General features: G+C 41.4%; 1 protein-coding gene across 2 annotated transcripts in view; it reads right to left on the bottom strand.

Annotated features, from left to right (window-relative positions):
* Window positions 1–7,541, bottom strand: part of HECW1 (HECT, C2 and WW domain containing E3 ubiquitin protein ligase 1) — a 461,143-nt gene extending 453,602 nt beyond the window's left edge. The window contains exons 1-2 of one of the 2 annotated variants that reach the window (XM_010381577.2): window positions 7,204–7,541; window positions 5,757–5,991 (exon numbers count right to left, since the gene is read on the bottom strand). The gene's annotated coding sequence lies outside the window, so the exon portion shown is untranslated. The remainder of the gene's footprint in view (window positions 1–5,756; window positions 5,992–7,203) is intronic. The other variant, XM_010381578.2, reaches the window with a different exon arrangement.
* Between the last annotated feature and the right edge of the window lie 12,529 nt (window positions 7,542–20,070).

Below are 20,070 nucleotides of genomic sequence, written 5' to 3'. Positions count from 1 at the left end.
GAAGTAACACAATGTCCACTCCAGGAGGACAGGGACTTGTGACTCTTTTGCACTGTGATCCTGCTACATCCCAGCACCTAAACCAATGCCTGGCACACAGCAGATGTCTAGACAGTGTTTGTTGAATGAATGAATGAATGAATGAATGAATGAGAAGACTTCCATTTTTAAAGGCTCGTTTGGGCTGCTACATAGAGAACAGACTGCAGATGGGCAAGGACTACAGAAAACCAGTTAGGAAAGCTTACTGGGGCTTAGACAGGGATGTGTGTGCTGGATGGAGAGGGAGAGAGAAGGGAGAGAGATTTATTAAAAGCTAGATCTGGGTGAGAAAAACATCAGGAGGACTCACAGGTATTTGACCTGAACAACTGAAAGGACAGAGTCTCTGTCCCTGACAGAGATGGAGGACACCAGAAGAGAAGCACGTTTGGGGAGCAAAAATCGGGGGTTGTATTTTGCACATGTTAATTTTAAACTTACGTGCCATTCAAGAAGAAATGCTGGGCGGTTGCATTTTCAAGTCTGGAGTTCTGGGAATGAGTCAGGGCTGACGAAATAAACTTGGAACCATAGCATGAAGACAATGTTGAGAGAAGAAATTTAAGTAAGAAGGGAAAAGATCTGAGAGCCAAGGCCTGGGGAATCCCCGTACCTGCATTTAGAGGTCAAAATTCAGTTGAAGTCAATAGGGGTAGAAACTCAGCGGCCATCCAAAGAGCCTGAGAAAGAAGAGCCAGAGAGGCTGCAGGAACACCAGGAGAATCTGGTGTCCTGGAAGAAGCCAGGTGCTTAAGAAAGAGAGGGTGGTCCCCCACAGCCCCATGGAAAATGCTGCTGAGATCAGCAAAGCTGTGCCCTTGCACTTCACCAGGTAGAGATCGTTGGTGACCCTAATGACAACAGCGAGGGGAGTGACAGGAACGAGTGCCTGATACCTGATCGAGGTGCCCTCAAGACAGGCAAAAGGTGAGAGGGGGCAGAAACACAAAAGTAGCTTCAAATAAGACGGTAATCTTCTGGTCTCAGGCTGCATGGTGTGTGTGTGTTGTATTTTGCTTCATGCATTTCATGTATGTTCAATGTGTTGTTTGTCTAAATCAAATATGTCACAATAAAATACGTCTTTAGAGGCAGAGATGGAGGGAGTGAAGAAGGTGGGACAACCTTTTGAAGCATATTCTTTAAAAGGGAACAGAAAATCAATCATAGGGGATGTGGAGTCAGGGAGGGGTTTTGTAAATGTCATATATCACAATACCATTTGTATGCCAATTATTTCCTTATCATCATCCTCTTTATATGCGGGTCCTATGCCTGGTCATGTAGAGGGGACACCAAGGACAATGCTGGGGGTGGGCAGGGGGAAACAAAGCTGGCAACAATCCTCAAAACGATTTTTTTTTTCAATTTCAAAAAACTCATTTCTACAAAAATAATTTGTATTCAAAATAGAGGGAAAACGTCATTAAGTAGTTTTAAGTTTTGATGGTAAAAGGAATTATGAATAACGGTAAAGAAAAAAAGAAGTCCTTTTGAGGATAAAAACTTATTGACTGCATCCTGTGGTTTCTTCAGCTCATCTGTGTGTTACAGGAAAGAGGATGAGGAATCACTTGCTGATTGATTTCATCAGCTCTGGTACTGATGGCACTGATGGCAAGGTCTTAGATGTTAAATTTTATTCTCCCCATCTTTTTCCCCCTTAACCTAGGTCTCTGAATTTTAACAATGTATAGGGCTGAGATTTCTGTTTCTCAAACTGCTCTGACTTGAACTCCCAAAGCAAAAGCAAAAGCAAAAGCAGGGAACATCCATGCACGTTAAATGGGTGTCAGTTTCAGGACAAAATGATTGAATTACAATCCCTGGCCATGGATGTGAATTTTGATCTTTTTTTTCTTTCACACACATGATATTTCCCTGACATCTGTGCAATACAAATATATCTGGAAAGTGTGAAATGGAAAATCTGCTTCACTAAATATATAAAAGGGACCCCGAATGAAGTCTCCATGATGGCATTTGTCATCATGGGCACAGATGGCGTCCTTTCCCAGCTCTTCCCCCACCCCCCTCGTACCGGCTTAAGTTCCATCCACCAAATTCTCCCTGCACATCACATGTATAGATGCCTGATAACACCAGGAGAGCCTGTCTGTATGCCACATCCTTATTTTTCAGGCCTCCATATGCATCAAGCTTCAGACCAATACATCAGAAAAAGTATGGGTTCTGAACAAATAATGCAAACAGTGTATACCACTTGTTGCTGTGGAAATCTAGATGACCTAGAAGCTTAGTGATCTTTGTCATATGTTGCCAGTAAGTAATGGCATTATTATCATTCTCCTTACAGTGCCCATGTCACAGAACAGTACAACTACTTACCAACACCCACACATCTAAACACTATGGGATGGGATACATACAATCGCTAATATGCTGCTTTGCTTCCTAAAATATTTAAAGAGGCTTTAAGACACCTAAATGCATGGCATTGAGGTTCCAAATGGTGGTCAGAAAGTCTGTGGGAAAAAGACTAAAACTATAAACGAAATCGTTAAAAGACTAGATCTGCTTCTATATCTCATTGTGTCTTAACTTGGAAAAGCAATGGCAATGAATAAACCTCAGAAAGTAGAAAAGCTTGAGCTGAGTCAGGAGGTTGTGAAGCTCTGACTCCTGCCTTTGGTGGGGCGGCTGGGGGGTGGCAGTGTACTACTGGCATATGGCCTATGCATGTGGGGGATGTTATAGGAAGCTGGGTGGAGCTAGAGAAGTGGAAAAAAAGAGCAAAGTGAGGAACCAGAGAGAAACTGAAAGGGGAATTTGTTGGATGAATTGCAGGGAACACTTTGACCATAAGAGTTATTCAGCTGTGAAACATACTCAGTGGTGAGAATAAAAATGCTTGGAACCTTGGCTATTAAACCCCCAAATTCTAAACATTTTGTACATTTTGGAGACTGCATACATTTTCCACCACTGCATTCCTCACTGGGAACAAAAAAATGCCACAAATCTTTCCCCTCAATATAGTAAATTTAGTTTTACAAATAAGAAAGGATTACTATGGAAATGTATAAAGAATAGCTTTAACAGAAGGCTCCAAGTAGTTATTAGATAACCCACAGGCTGCCCCATGTAGCCTTAATTATTTCTTCTCTACATATTGCCAAGTTAAATTATTTCTAATCTTTTTCTCCCTTCAATTTGCTCAACTGAATAAACCAACAAAAATAATCACAGAATGATGATGTTAGCAGTGACCTTTGGAATTACTTGATTCAACTTCCCACTTTTAAAGAAGAAGAAACTAACCCTCAAAGAGGAAAAGTGACTTGAAGAAAACCCTACACAGCATTTCATACTGTCTTCTCTAAAAGTCCGTGAACATCAAATGTGCCAACAGTTGCTTTATAGAAAGGACATGTGGGTATTGCAACTTCCTGGTTTCCTAATGTAGCTTGTCCTGTTTTTTCAGATGGAAAAGGAAGCAGGTAAATGGGAGAGAAGCAGGTGTCTTGATGTCTGTAAGTCACACCTGTTAGTCTAGAAACCTGCCTATTGGGAGACTCAGTCAAGCTTGGCTGGCCCAGGAAGGATGGTTGTCTCTGGTCTAACTGTAGGTCACTTCAGAAGCCTTTACAGTGGTTCAATGTTGCTTGAGCAAATAATGAGTAGACATTCCCTAGACGTGTCCATCATTCTAGCAAGCTCTGGTTGATAGAATCAGGACTTAGAGAGACAGTGGGCAGAAGGGTGCTCACGTCTTCTGTTTAAGTGTGGATTAGAGGACAGAGTGCTTGGGCCATGTTTCCTTCTAAGGCCAGAGCAAGACAGAACAGAGCAGTTATCCGATAAACTTTGTCAAAATGGATAATCCAGATCATTTAAGGAAAAAAATAAATAACCAAAACCTACAGCATATGAACTCATTCTCTACAGGTTTTTTTGTTCACTGAGGGTAGGTGGAGCCTCTCTCAGAGGCAGTGTGGTAGAAGGCCTGGATTTGAGTCCTGGCTCTCGGTTCCCCCTTAAGCATCTTACATAACCTCTCTGATTCCCCCAGCTGACTCACAAAGTGAAGGATTCCCACCTACCTCCTGCCTATACAATTAGAGGGCATTTTTATGACCTGAAATCCACTCAATAAACATTTCTGAGAACACATGATGTACCAGGCAAACTGCTAGGTGCTGGAGAGATGAATATAAACATATCCTTGTTCTGAAGAATCTCATCCCATATTTAGATAAGGAGACTGTGGCACATTTACAACTCAGATAACTGCAATATTGAAATGCTATCTTGGCTCTATGAACAAAAAGGCTATAGGAAAACAGGAGAAGTGATTAATTATGCCTTGCAGGGAATGTAATTTCAGGACGTTATTTTGATTCTAACTTGAAACAAATGAGTGCACAACTACAGAAAATTGTGTGGCTAAGCATGAATCAACAAATACCTTGACTATACCTAAATTATAAAAATTACCATAGCGCATGAAAACACTGCCTGCCTGCCTGCCTATTTAGACCAATCATTGCTTCACCCATTTTTATAACAAGCAACAGCACTAGCAAGTTTTGTGAGCAACACCAAATTACATCCGAGAAAGTAAGTCTCACGCCATTGTCAACTACTGCATAGGATGAAACAGCTATCTGGAGTCTCTCATTAGAAACAAACAAAAACCAATGATTGGAAAAAGCAAAGTCCTAATTATCTAAGATGGAGTTGGAATGAATAACTCCACAAAAGGAGAAAACCTGTTATCCAATTAATTCAATTTTCTTCTCTTTTCCCCAACCCCCTGCCAAATGTTTTGCTATAGTGGACAAAAAAAAAAAAAAAAAAAAAAAAGACCTGTTTGAGTTGGTGAGTAATTTCACTTACGGGGAAAATGCAGACACTTGGGTTTTAAAAGCTGCAAGGTATAAAAATAAGCCACAGATTCTATCATCAATCCTTGGTTTGCTTGCATGGTTCACGTTATAATTATTTGCCTTTCCAACACTGGGTAACTTTTCTTACTCCTCTGTCAGTTACCACAGAATGCTGGAACTAGAGAGAACGATAGAAACCAACCAGTCTAACTTCCTTTACCATATGGAATAGGACTCAGGCTTATTTTTCAATATCACATCTGGCCTTTTAATATTTCTTTTGTTAACAATCATATCAGATGGAAGCATAATAGAAGGTAAAGCTCAAAGTGATCTTGTAATACATCCATCTTTACAAGCCAGAGTGTAAAAGGAATCAAGTCAAAATACACAAATAACAGAGCTGCAGTCCCTCTGTATTGAGGCATTGATGGGCTGTTCTAGCTCAGGATGTGGCCTCCCTACCAAGTCAATAATGTCTACAATCTAAACAAACTTAGGCAATTTGCCTTCAGGAAAAAAACTGCCCCAGACAAAAAAAGAGAACTGTCATTCCACAAAGCAGCCAACTGCACTAGACTGGGATTATAGTGTGGAATTAGTGAGAACGTGGTTTATTAAATAAAACACTATAACGGCCAATTTGCCTGGAGGTCTAGGAATTAAAATAGTGCTTTGTTTTTCCAATGCCACATTCCAGAGAAGGCAGCAAGCGGAGGGAACGGGCAACAGGGAATTCTACCACAATCTATCTCTCTACCAAACAGGCACACACATTCATATCAGGGTGGGCATGTGGACTCTAATCCCTTCTTAGTGGAAAACACACATTTTAAAATGAATCCCCAATCTAGAATGAATTACCGTAATAGCCACAGCCGGAGCGAGTCCGCTGATGAGAAACGCAGATCTGGCCACCTGCTTTGAGACGCCTTGGACCACAACACTGCCGGGGTCTTTAAAGGTTGGCCTTTTCGGGTAGGGCATCTGCCCTCCTAGATAGCGTTTAAATCCCAGGAAAAGAGAGAAGATGCCTCCCTCAATTTTTGAACTATGCTGCTCTTGCTGTATCCATTTCTGCTGAACGTAGCATTGGTATCTTTTCAAAGAGAAGGGGGAAAAAACAAGGGGAGAATTGCACCACTGCAGATTCCAAGAGAAGAAAGCACAAAACTACAGCAACGTCAAATAATATCTTCTTCGGGAACTAGGAAAATCCCCACATGCTATCTGGTGTCAGCCCAATGCAGACTGAGGCGCGCTGTGCCCGGAACCACAGGAAGCCGGGCATCTCTGCAGCCTGTGTCCCTGCCAGCTCCCCCCACGCGCTGAAATTCGGCAGGGAAGAAGTTATGGTGCCCAGCCTGTGTGTGCAAGACAGAGACACCGCGCATCATGGCTCTGAAAATCAGCCAACTGGCCGGGACGTCAGAGCGGCAGAGCAATCAGAATGCCCTGGAGCCGGGGATGGAGGGGCCACATTGTTTGAGCCCTCGGATTTTGCTGCATTGTCACCGCCCGGGAACGTAGGGGTAGCAGGAAGCGCACCTCCAGCCAAAAATGGACCGGTCGCATTTTTTCCCCCGGCGGCTCCCTCCCTGCCTGTATGCAAGTCGCAATACGGTAGGCGACATGACGGGCTGCTCCCGCTAAAACTCAGGTGGCAGGCCCAGCTGAGCAGCGCAGCCGGCGGGGAACAGGGAGGCGCTGGGGGAGCACCTACACCGCGCCTCCTCCCCTCCTGCACCATCCATGGGAGCAAGGGCCGGACCTGGCCACGCGCCCCTCGAGCGAGCACCGGCGAGCCCGTGCGGAGGCTCTGGGCGCTCGCTGGGCTAACCACCGGCATTGCATGGGACACAATTGTTCAAAAGCGAGCCCAAGGCGAAGCGCAAATCCAGAGCTTTGGTTCACAAGGGGTGGGTGTGGGCTGGGAAGGGGGATTACGTAGGTCTCTCCGCCCCCTCCCCTGACACCTCCTTGCTTCTGGGAGGGCGCTGAGGGGCGGGCAAGGCGCTGCGAACCCGCTTGGGGGCTTCTTTGTTTCTCTCCGTGCCCCGCAGGAGGGCCGGGTGCGCCTGCCGTACCCAAGCCGGGGTCGCCACCCGGGGATGCCGGCCCGGCCTGGGCGGCGGCGCGTCCCAGGCTGACAATTGAACCTCGCGGGAGAAGCGAGAGGGTGGGGAGGAGGGTGGATCTCGTCCCCGGGAAGGGAGGGCGCTGCTGGGGCCTCGCGTACGGCGGGGAAGCCGCCCAGAGAAGGGCGGGGGGAAGGGGCGGCAGGCAGCGTCCCCGCGCGACGACCGCTTACCTTGGCAGCCCTGGCCTGGGCACAGATCATGCTCCTGTCAGCGCGCAGGTTAGAGCTGGGGGGCGCACGTGCCCCGCATAGTGCACCGGGCGCCTGGGACTGGCTGAGGGGGGACCCTGGCGACCGCCCGCTCTCGCCTCGCTCTGGCTGCCGGGTGCCCCGAGCCAGCGGCGGCCACGGCCACTGTCACGGCGGAGGGGCGCGCGCGGCTCGACGAGTGTGTGCGCGTGGAGGGGGCCGATTCGGTCAGAGTCGCACGGTGTTCCGGCTCCAACAACAGCGCCTGATGCGCGGTAACGCAGCACACTTCATCGCTTTATCCTCTCGCTTGCATCTCCTCCCTCCCTGCCTGCTCCTCTGTGGGTACCAGGCTCCAGAACCAACCACAAGCCGGGCTTGCTCTCATTAGCGCTGCCCCGCCCTGCAGCCTCCGCGCACCCCACCCCCGCCCCCGCGGTAAATATATATTGATTCTTGTTACCGCCAGCCCCATCCTTCCAACACCCAGCACGCGTACTGGGCAGATTCAACACCAGCCCCGGCTCCTCGGCCCTTTTGTGTGTCTGCAAACAGTGTAGCAGAAAGGATGCGGTACAGACACTCTAGGCGGGTACCCTGTGACAGGTGTTCTTGGCCTCTGTCTTACACACTTTCCTGGCTTACCTTACACACAGTTAAGAACGCTCAGAGACACATTTCAGGAACCGTCCTGTATTTGCACAAGCACACAAAACAAACATCGTAATGACAAATGCAAAGGATGAAAATCACCCCAGAATATCTACTGTTGGGCAAACCTAACTCCCAAACCGGGTTTTCTGTTTCGCTGCACACAGTGTCAGAATGCTAGAACTAGAAGGAGGCAAAGTCTAGACCCTTCCAGGTACAGCCAACTGAGATGCAAAGAGAAGTGAAGTGCTGGTTACTATTGGTGGCTGACTGCTCCCTGTATGCACATTTTTGTGCCTTTGGTCGACATTTGGTTTGTGTGTGTTCACATAAAATGCAGAGGCTTTGAACACATAATCTCTATAGCCTGGGATTTTATGATCCAATCACATTCTCTACAATGCTGATTTATTCCTTCCCATTATTTTGCCCAGCATCCTTTACATGAGCTTTTTTCACTTTTTGAGAGGTTATCTTCTTTCCCAGATTCCAAACCCCGCCTCCTCTAGAATAAACAAAGGCTTCACCCTGACTTCAGAACTCCTTACTGAAGACCTGAGTACAGACTTCCCAAAACCAAATCTCCTTCCCCTTCCACCCACTGTGGCTAGTTTCTCAGTGGCCCTCATTCCACTGACCTGCCTCTTGGCGTTGATTTCACTCTTACAACTGGAACTTTCCAGAACTGGAAACTTTGGATGATGTGAAGGCAGCTTCACCAGCTGTGCCCCTTTCTGCAAGGAGGCACGGCCTTTCTCTTTCCGTATTGCACTTGGGGTGCCCAGTCCTTTCCTGACAGACCCTTTTCTTTGCCTGGCAGCAGTCAGATCTTCTGGTCAGATGAGCTCAAAGCAGACCACTTTTCAAACCTCGGCTAAGAATTCACACAGAAAGCTGTGCACACATTTCTCCGGATTTTACACTTGGATTAGTATCAACTCCTATATGAAGAAAACTCTCCGAGAATAGACTTGAACAGGCTGTGGCAGTAAACAGCAACAGCAACCAACCATGTGATGTTTCCAACCAGAGACTTGAAAGAAAACAAAAACTCTCACATAAACCAGCATCCATGGTTTCTAAATTAGCACAATGTCACAAAACCACAATAAAGGATAATTTTTTTACCTCAACTAATTGCCAGGATGTTCACCTCATTATTTTCAGTGAATCAGCATCAACTTGGCTCAGAGATGTTTGCTCTCTGTTCTATCCATCCTGGAGATGACAAGTCAACATCTCTCATAGAGGTTATTGATGTAGCGATCCTTGTGGTATGATTTATTCTCCCGAGGAGTTGCTTTTTTTTTTTAATATGGAAGACAAAAGATATTAAAGTAGCAATACACAAAGTTTCGCATCCTGAGTAGATAAAGAAACCTTGTAGAGCAGCTTCTACAGGCCAGTGACAATGGCAACATATACAGACTCCTGTGTATTGTCCTTTTTTATTTTTACTTTTTTGTGACAGGATCTCACTCCAATGCCCAGGGGTGGAGTACAGTGGTGCAATCTCCATTTACTGCAACCTCCGCCTCCCAGGCTCAAGCAACTCTCTCCTCTCAGCCTCCTGAGTACGTGGGAGTACAGGCGTGTGCCACCATGCCTGGCTAATTGGTTTTTTGTATTTTTAGTAGAGATGGGTTTTTGCCAAGTTGCCCAGTCTGGTCTTGAACTCCTGAGCTCAAGCAATCCTCCTGCCTCAGCCTCCCAAAGTGCTAGGATTACAGACGTGAACCATGATGCCTGGCCTGTTTTGTTTTTCATTCCTAACAGTTCCCCTGTAGTCTGGGTAGCATGATCCTATTTTACAGAAGAAAGCAAAAAGGCTATGTTAGTTCTGTCATTTCCTTAAGGTCTTGTTTCAAGCAGAAGACCTTGAATCTAGGGTTTGCAGATGTCAGCTGCCCTAACCTTAAAGAGAAGAGTATTTGGTGGAAAAAGGAAAAGACATGGCATGAATCTTAAGGCCATCCTAGTAGTCATATTTAATAAGTTTCTAATGTACTCAAAATACTGTTATAAATACAATAATAATAAGTCACAGTCCCAATGTGTCCCTCCTAATACTAACCTTATACAATGGCGTAAGGTGATGAAAGTTTTGAGATGCATATACAAACACCTGTATTATCATAATGCCCATGAAACCGTGTCTTCCACCTTTCGTAACTCGAGGCCCAGGAGGACCCAGGGAGGGGCTGACATGCCTGCTCACCTGCTCATCTCAGGCCACATGTAGATAAAGATTAGCAAACAGAGTGCCATTCACAAATGGTCCCTACAATGCTGAGAAAACGATAACTTGAATTGATCCGAGGCTTTATCTTTGGGGACAGGCCTTCAACATAATGTCAGAAGTGAATGTACTATAACTAGGGGAGGAAAAGGACCGAGCTGTTGAAGCTATCTCACACAGTCTCTGCACAGGAACAAATTGTAGCCAATAATACAAGATTGTCATTTGGACTTTCCTAATGACTAATGATGGTGAGCATCTACTTTTGTGCTTCTCTTCCACCCGTCTATCATTTGTAGTAAAGTGCTCAAAATTTTGCTCATTTTTAAATGGTTTGTTTGCTTTTATATTGTTCATTTTTGAGAGTTCTTTCAATGTTCTAGATACAATGTCTTTGTCAGATAAGTTTTCTGAATATTTCCTCCCCATCTATGGCTTGTCTTTTCATTCTCTTAGTAGTTTCTGTCATAGAGTAAACGTCTTTGAAGTTTGTGGAGTTTAATTTATCAACTTTTTCTTTTAGGGATCATGTTTTTGGTATATCTAAGAACTCATTTGACTAGCCAAGTTTACAAAGAGTTGTGTTTTGCTTTATAAGTTTTAAGGTTTTACATTTCACACTTAAGTATTTGGTTCATTTTGAATTCTTACTATTTTTTAGGTGGGAGCTATGGATGGTGACTTTTTTATTCGTTGGCTTATTGGTTTTTGCACATGGGATGTCCAATTCTTCTAGCACCATTTATTGAAAAGACAATCCTTTCTTGATTGAATTGCTTTCACAACTTTTCAATAATCGCTTGGCTATATTTGTAGGCGTCTCTTTCTATATTCTCTGTTTTGTGCCTCTGATCTGTCTTTCTATTGTTTTACAAATACTACACTATTTTATAGACATATACTGCCTTAAAATCAGGTAGTGTGAACCCTCCAGTTCTTTCCTTTTTAAACATTATTTTGGTTATTTTCATTTCTTTGCCTTTTTATATTAATTTAGGAATGTTTGTCAATATCTACAAAAAAAGCCTACTAGGATTTTGATTGCAATTGTGTTAAATTTATAGATGAATATCAAAAGAATTTACATTTTAACAATTTTCCAATTTCTGAATATCTGTCTTTTTTTTTTTTTTTTTTTTTTTTTTTTGAGGCAGAGTCTCGCTCTGTTGCCCGGTCTGGAGTGCAGTGGCCGGATCTCAGCTCACTGCAAGCTCCGCCTCCCGGGTTTACACTATTCTCCTGCCTCAGCCTCCGGAGTAGCTGGGACTACAGGCGCCCGCCACCTCGCCCGGCTAGTTTTTTGTATTTTTTAGTAGAGACGGGGTTTCACCGTGTTAGCCAGGATGGTCTCGATCTCCTGACCTCGTGATCCGCCCATCTCGGCCTCCCAAAGTGCTGGGATTACAGGCTTGAGCCACCGCGCCCGGCCCTGAATATCTTTCAACCTACAAACTTAGCATTTCTCTGCATTTATTTAGGTTTCCTTTAATTTATTTCATCAGTAGTTGAAGTTTTCAGCACGTAGATTCTACACAGATTCTAAGAGTTTCCACGTAGATTCTAAGAGTTTCATTTTTTTTTGGTACTATTGTAAAAGGTATTGATTTTAATTTTGAATTTCACTTTGCATTAAAGTGTACCTAGGATTTGTTTTACATACAGACATGGAAACGGTTCTCATGAGGGGAGAAGTTTATACTCACAGATCCCTAGAAACAGGAGGCATGGCATACCGCACAGGGCCACAGGGGGAGCTCCTGGGTCAGTCAGCAGGCAGAAGCCGCCCGGGACAGCATGGCTCAGAGCCTTTATTTTGTATACTGTGGGAAGGAATGACCAGGCAGGGCAGCTCAGTTTGAGCAAGTCTAGGATTTGATAGTTCCAATAATTTCAGTGGCTGTGGGCTATAGAGGTGGTCTCTAGTTGTCCTGTACTTGTCCCTGGGGAGATTTAGGGCAAGGGAAATTGGCTTGCTATGTGAGTTGGATAAAGGAGGTGGTTGTGGGCATGGACTCTGGATTGGTTGGTTTACATATGAATGGTGGGCTCTCAGGCAAGTTGTTTGCTATCTCTAGGAATTAGCTAGCCCTGGGAGGGGCAGTTTCTTCCAAGCCTGCAAAGCCGCTAAGATGTCAAGGCACCACAAAATATGGAAAATAAAAAACACAACTAAAACTCATTCACTGGTAGAATAGAAAAAACAACAAATTAGTGTGTGTGTGTGTGTGTGTGTGTGTATTATGTATCCTGTAACCTTGCTAAACTTATTTATTCGTTCTAGGAGCTTTTGTATAGATGTCTTGGAATTTTCAAGGTAGATAATTATGTCATCTATGAATACAGGATGTTTTATTTCTTGCTTTCCAATCTGTATGCCTTTTGTTTCTTTTTTTTCCACCTTATTTCACCAGGTATCCTTTCTATTTATTGCATATACATTTTATTTTATTAATTAATTTATTACTGAGCTTTTACTTTATGATAGGCAGTGTAAATATCAATCACACTAAACTTGTGGTCAAGTTAAACATGTAAGTACAATATGATGTAAGTGCTAAGAGAGAGATGTGTTGTCAGTGTGAGAGGAGCAATCACGCTAATATGGCTAGGGAGGCTAGAAACGCCTCTGTTAATAGAGCTTTGAACGAAGAACAGAAGTTTGTTGGGTGACCAACAGACATCTGAAGAAGAAAGAAAAGCATACATGAAAAAGCAGAAGACAGGAGGAACAGAATGTACTTGGGAATGCACTTGGTGAAGAGTTCAATTTGACTGGAGCAAAGAGAGTGGTGTCAGAGAGAAGACTACAAGCAAAGGTTTGAGACATATTGTGATAGGCCAAACATGCCCTGCTCCAACTCTTAGAATTCACTTGGCAAGTAATGGAGAACCCTAAAGATTTTTAAAGCCAGGAACGGAAACAACAAGATTTGTCATTTAAATATATAGCAAAGCCATGTGCGATGGCATGTACCTATAGTTCTAGCTCCTTGAGAGGCTGAGACAGAAGGATCACTTGAGCCCAGGAGTTCAAGTCCAGCCTGGGCAACATCATGAGACCTTGTCTCTATTTTTTTAAATTAAATATAAATAAATGAAAAACATATTGTGAAGCAAAATTTACAGTGTATAAATTTTACAAATTATTATTTGTAATAGTTTTAGATTATTAAGATATGTTGATCAAAAATTAAAAGTAAAAATTAAAAAAAGAGAGAGATGTTGATAACAAGTGTCAGATGAGGATGTCAGCTGGCTAATTTGCCCTCACCCACCTTTCCATCAAAACACTTATTGGGAGACGCCATTAAACTTAGCACAAAAAAAAAAAAAAAACACTTAATTAAAAAGCTTGAGACAAAGAAAAGTGACACACAAGTATGAACTATGCATGCTTATCAACAATTTATCACATGCCAGAAAGATTCTCACTAATCTAATCAAAGTGTGTTTCGGCATTAAAACACAGCCAGACCAAAAAAAAAAAAAAAAGAAAGAAATTAGAAACAAATACCTTTAGAAAGGTGAAGCCTTCATTTAGGAACAGCAATAGAGGGTGATGATGAAGAGTATAGACACAAGACAAATCACCAAGTTTAAAACTTGGATCGATTATTTACTTGTTTGTACTCTTCTGCAATTTATTTAAATTCAATTTCCTCATCTATAAAACTACTTATGAATATTTTTACTTTAAAAATTGTCGGCTGGGCACGGTAGCTCACACCTGTAATCCTAGCACTTTGGGAGACCGAGGCGGGTGGATCACAAGGTCAAGAGATCGAGATCATCCTGGCTAACACAGTGAAACCCAGTATCTACTAAAAAATACAAAAAATTAGCCAGGCATGGCGGCGGGCGCCTGTAGTCCCAGATACTCGGGAGGCTGAGGCAGAAGAATGGTGTGAACCCGGGAGGCGAGGCTTGCAGTGAGCCGAGATTGCGCCACTGCACTCCAGCCTGAGTGACAGAGTGAGACTCCGTCTCAAAAAAAAAAAAAAAAAAAAAAAATTGTTGAGATTTAAGTGAGATAACAAATGTAAAGTTTATAACATGGTGATTAATACATGGTAGCTTTCAGTATTCCTTAGCTCATTCCATCAGTAATGTTCTTTTCAAGTCCATTTGGAGATTTCAACAGGCTGTAATGTACATGACTAAGTTTAAAAGTGTTTTGAGGAAAGTGAGCTATTGAAAAAATTTTTAAGTTTTAACCAAAAAAAATTAAAAACCAAATTACACGAAAGTAAAGTGGGAAAACGGCACTAAAAAACTTTGATGGACGATTTTAAAATTTGCAATGAATGCATGAAAAATTCTTGAATAGCCCTATGACTCAATTAAGTGCAAATTAAATTGAGATAACTTTTTCCTCATTTTAGGACTTTAGGACTTGTATTTCTCCTGGTAGGAAAGTGAACACTGGAGCAGGAGTATAGACTTAAACGAAGTATACTCTTAAATCATTCCAACATATCTGAAGTATAATTTGCATTTATGTCAAGGATCTTTAAACAGCTCCCGTGATTAAATGTAATGCATCAGTTAGCTATTGCTGCCTAACAAACCATCCCAAAACTTAGTTAACAACCATGTACTATTTCTCCTGAGTCTATAAATCCACTACAAATTGCTGATCTAGTCCAGACTAAGCTGATCTCAGCTGGGCTCCTTTGTGTGGGCAGTTGGCAGGTTTCCTGGGAGCTGGCTGATCTAGGACAACTTCATCTGAGACAACTTGGCTCTGTTCCATGTGGTCACTCATCCTGTAACAGGCTTTTCCCGTCTTGTTTTCATAGCAGTAGCTGGAGTGAGCGAGAGAGAGAGAGAGAAATATACAAGGCTTCTGAGGTCTGGTCTCAGAACTGGCACACTGTCACTTCTACCATATTCTGCTGACCAAAGTCCATCACGAGGCCAGCCCGGATTCAAGTGATAGGGAAAGAGACTCCACTCATTGATGGCAGGAACTGCCAGGCCACAGGGTAAAGAGTATGAATACAGAGAGGATGGAGAATAGGGGCCAAAAAAAAAACAACAGTATTGTCAGAAATAAAAGAGATAAGAAAACCACAGTGGCCAAAATCTGAGCAGGATTCTAACAAATGCACCCTTAAAATGAAGGACTGAGATTGTATTCTTGGACTATATATCACACGATCTGACCTCTGGAATCTAGCATGGATCATACAACACCAAATGAGGAAGGATAAAATTTTGAGCCCTCCTCCCACCACATTTTCTTTGACCAACTCTGAGGCATTCACCTTAACACACCAGAGGTCATCCTTCCACTGTGTGACATTTATCTTTTGAGCTGGCTAAAAATGGTCTTGCAATTGTCCCTCTATTTTTTTTTTCCTATGCATCCCTTAGATCTATATCTCACAGAATAGACATGACAGAGAACATAAGGGCCAGGAAGAGCTGCACTGCTCTCTGGAATGCTTAGTCATCCATGATGAAAGCTTTATGAGCTAAAGTGGATCCAGGATGAACTATGGAAGGAGTGAACACTGGAGGAGGAGTATAGACTTAAATGAAGTACACTCTTCAAAAACATTGCAAACTGGGTTTCCAGTTTAAATAACCTAGCCTACCAAAGGATGTATACACCCAACCACCATCCTGTAGACCCCTGTTGCCTGCAAGGCACTGAAAGTTAAAGGAAAGCACTGAAGTCAGCAGTGAGGAGGCTAAGAATGTTCCTCTCACCACACACTCGAAGAACCTGGAGAATTCTCTGGCCATTTGAGGAATCATAAAATAAACAATTCAAAAACAAAAATGGGAGCACTAGAAGTACACCTTATTAAAGAGATAATATTGTTCTGAGAAATTAAAAAAAGATCATATAGATGAAATAACTTTATGCCATTTTTTTAATTTAGAAGGTATATCCTAGATAACTTTATAAAGTTGACAAAGAAAATATAAAAATTTTAAAAAAGTGATGAAGGTAGAGATACAAAAAGGAGAGAGAGGAACAACAAAAATGTAAGAAAATTCTAAATGCAAATACAAACTAAAAATCAATATTGGAGACTGACAGGGAAGAAAAGGCACTATAGAAAATAAAGGATTGACACAAAAGATAACACTGAGGAAACTACCAAATTCCATAGGAAAATGACAATAAGATGGATAAGAGAATAAATGCAAGCTATATAGTGCAGATAAAGGAGCCCCAACCTTAAAACTCTGTTTTTCTCAGGGAGAAGAGGGAAAACTTGAACCAAAAGTAAAATAAAACAATCAAAAACTTTACAGAAGCAAAGTTTCCTGAGTTGATGTAATCCTTGGGTCTATAAATCTAAATAATTCTTGGTATTCCAAAAAATAAATAAATTTTAAAAAATCTTACACCTAAATATATACTAAATTTTAGATTATTATCAACACTGAAAAAATTATACAAGTGACATTAAACATATAGAAAAAAAACAAAAGAACAAAAGACTGGCTGAACTGATTTCTATTCTCCATCATCAAATGCGAACATACATTAAAACAACATTTGACAGCACACAATATTTTGTCAATAAAAATTTTATACCTTACTAAGTTATTCAGACGTAAAAGCAATAGAAAGATTGCTCAAGATATCGAGGAATTCAGAAACATACTACTTTTGTACCTTCCTAAAAAAATCTCCTCTAAATATACATCAAGACAGCAAGATAGAAATAAAAATGCAGAAATATGGAACTACAACTTACATGTTTTGACTCTGTGTCCCCACACAAATCTCATGTTGAATTATAATCCCCAAGTGTCACGGGAGGGACCTGGTGGCAGGGAACTGGATCCTGGGGACAGATTTCTCCCATGCTGTTCTCCTGATAGTGAGTGAGTTCTCAAGTTTGTCACTTTCTGCCTTGCTCTCTCTCTGCTGTCACCATAGAAGATATGCCTTGCTTCTCCTTTGCCTTCCTACACGATTGTAAGTTTCCTGAGGCCTCCCTAGCCATGCAGAACTGTGAGTCAATTAGACTTCTTTTCTTGGCTGAGTGTGGTGGCTCATGCCTGTAATCCCAGCACTTTGGGAGGCCATGGCAGGAGGATCAGTTGAGGTCAGGAGTTCAAGACCAGCCCGGTGAAACTCTGTCTCTACTAAAATCCAAAAATTAGCCAGGCATGGTGGCTGGCGCCTGTAATCCCAGTACTCAGGAGGCTGAGACAGGAGAATCGCTTGAACCCAGAATGCAGAGGCTGCAGGGAGTCGAGATCACACCACTGCACTCCAGCCTGGGCAACAGAGTGAGATTCCTGCTTGAAAAAAATAAAAAATAAAAAAATACATCTCTTTTCTTTATAAATTATCCAGTCTTAGGTAGTTATTTATAGCACTGGGAAAATGGATTAATATAACAACTGAACATTGAAACCAATTAAATATAAATTTCATTAGAACTTTGGTAATAGAGTGACAAAATCAAATGAAAAAATGCTCTTACTGAAGTAGAAGTTATATGTGGAAAAATCATGACAAAGTACAACTGTAATTGTGTGTTGATAAATTGGGTGGATAAGGACAAGAAAATTGATGGTTGGGTGGGAGGTAAGGATACACAATAGTCCTTTTTCTGATTTTGATAATTTAAAAATATATCAGTACTTAGTTGATTAAGAAAACTTTTTTGGAAAGCAGTTGTGGAGTACTTATTAAAATATGCAATATGCAAACACCCAGCAGTTTTACTTATGAGTCTATTCTTAGACAAAGCAATAGTTAAACAGATAAGTAAAAATACTTATGCACAAGGATAGCTATTGGAGTAATGTTTGTAATACAAAACGAAGCAAAAAACTGGGAAGGACTAAAATGTCCATTAATAAGGAAATGATACATATAGTCAAAGGAATTCTATATAGCCATTATAGAAGAGTGGAGGAGAGCTATATGTGCTGGTCTGGACAGTTGTCCATGTTTTATTGGTAAGTAAGAATGAAAAATTATAATATGATCCAATTTTTGTAAATAAAACATATGTTATTGCATATTAATAGCTAAACATCTCTATATTGATTCATGCCAATATAAATATATTTTATGTCTATGAAATCATAGGGAAAATACAGGAAGGACAAAAACTAAACTGTTAATAGTGCTTTCCTCTGAGGATTAGGCATGAGAGAACTTGAGCTCATTTAAACCATTTAAATAGCAGAATATAAAACAAGATTTCAACATCTTTTCAATCCACAAAACAGAAGCAAACAAATCATAAACCATATTCATAGTGACAGAGAAAGATAAAGCAATAATAGAATTAAGGTTGAACATACCATTTGGGTCTGATAATTGTTACCCTATTTAAAATAAATAGCTTAAATTTCTCTTCTAAAACCCCTGAAGTTAACCAAGCATGGTGGCGCCCACTTGTGGTCCCAGCTACTCAGGAGACTGAGGTGGGAGGATTGCTTGAACCTTAGAGGTCAAGGCTGCAGTGAGCCATGATTGCACCACTGTACTCCAGCCTGGGTGACAGAGCAAGACTTTGTTTCAAACACACACACACACACAAAACCCTGAAGTAAGTTTTAAAACAAATATAACAAGTTAATTCACACATATATATCATATATACATTTATTAAAAGTATAAAGTAAATATAAAGAGATTTAAAAGGAAAAGTAGGCAGAATAGGCAAAATAATACATTAAAATAGCATTTTCAACTCTACTGACAAATTTAAGCCTTAAACATACCAACAAATTGCATAACGAATAATTTTATATTGATATTATCTATTAAAAAAAAAAAAAGCTCTTAAGATTGGGTGCAGTGGCCCACACCTGCAATCTCAGGACTTTGGGGAGGCTGAGGTGGGAGGATCACTTGAGCCCAGGAGTTCAAGACCAACCTGGATAACATAGCAAGACCCTGTCTTTACAAAAAATAAAAATAAAAAATTAGCCAGGGATTATGGCTCAGGCCTGTAGTCCCAGCTACTAAGGAGGCTGAGATGGGAGAATCACTTGATCCCAGGAGGTTGAGGCTGCTGTGAGCCATGTTCATACCACTGCACTCCAGCCTGGTGACAGAGTGAGACCCTGTCTCAAACAAACAAACAAACAAAAGAGAAAGAAAGAAATAGAAATAGAAAAGAAAACAAAACAAAAAAAAGTTTGTAAAGTCAGAATGTGTAGAGTAACCTTGTATCAAGATGTGAACAAGTGTTAAGCACAGAGAAATTGTTCACAAAATCTTTTTTGGGGAGACTTCAGTAAATCTGAACCAATTAATACCATATTGCACAGAGAAATTTGAATTGCATACTTAGAATAACATTGTAGAAGAAAATAGTAGACACATATCACATGTTTTGAAAAATCAAACAGATATGTTTGATTTAATCAGCCAAGAAACATTTATAAAAATGGACTATATACAAGGCTACAAAGTAAACCTCCTGAATATCTAAAATAAAACATTTAATACTTCATATATTATATTAATAGGTTAAAACATCTTTGTCTTCTCTCATATTTTCCTCCATAGTATAAATATTCTTTGACTCTTTCTTTCTAGTTCTTAACTGCAAAATCCTGGAACTTGCTGGTACACATTAACCAGGTCCTGCAAACCCTGCAGTGTGAAACCTATTTTCTCTATCTTGGAAAATAGACAGTAATCACCAGTCGTTATGCTGAGACCTGACCCTAATTTAACAGGATAGAGATAATGACAGAAAATCAGGGCAAATTTGACAGAGGACAAGATTCATCTTGTTAGATTCCTGCCTCACATGTTCCTCTACAAGGCCTTTAAACAAGGAAAACTCTTCTGTCAAAGGAGAGAGAGTTGCTTCTGCTGGACTATGGTTTTCAGGAAAATCAACCATATGTCCCACCCTCAGGTCTTAGGTCCCATTTTTTTCCTACCAGGGACCTAACTTTGACATAGGCAACCTATCAGGGCTGTGCACTCAGCCTCTTTTTTTTTTTTTTTTTTT

Source organism: Rhinopithecus roxellana, chromosome 6, assembly GCF_007565055.1.
Source record: "Rhinopithecus roxellana isolate Shanxi Qingling chromosome 6, ASM756505v1, whole genome shotgun sequence".
Taxonomy (NCBI): domain Eukaryota; kingdom Metazoa; phylum Chordata; class Mammalia; order Primates; family Cercopithecidae; genus Rhinopithecus; species Rhinopithecus roxellana.
This window is presented reverse-complemented; position numbering and strand designations above follow the sequence as displayed.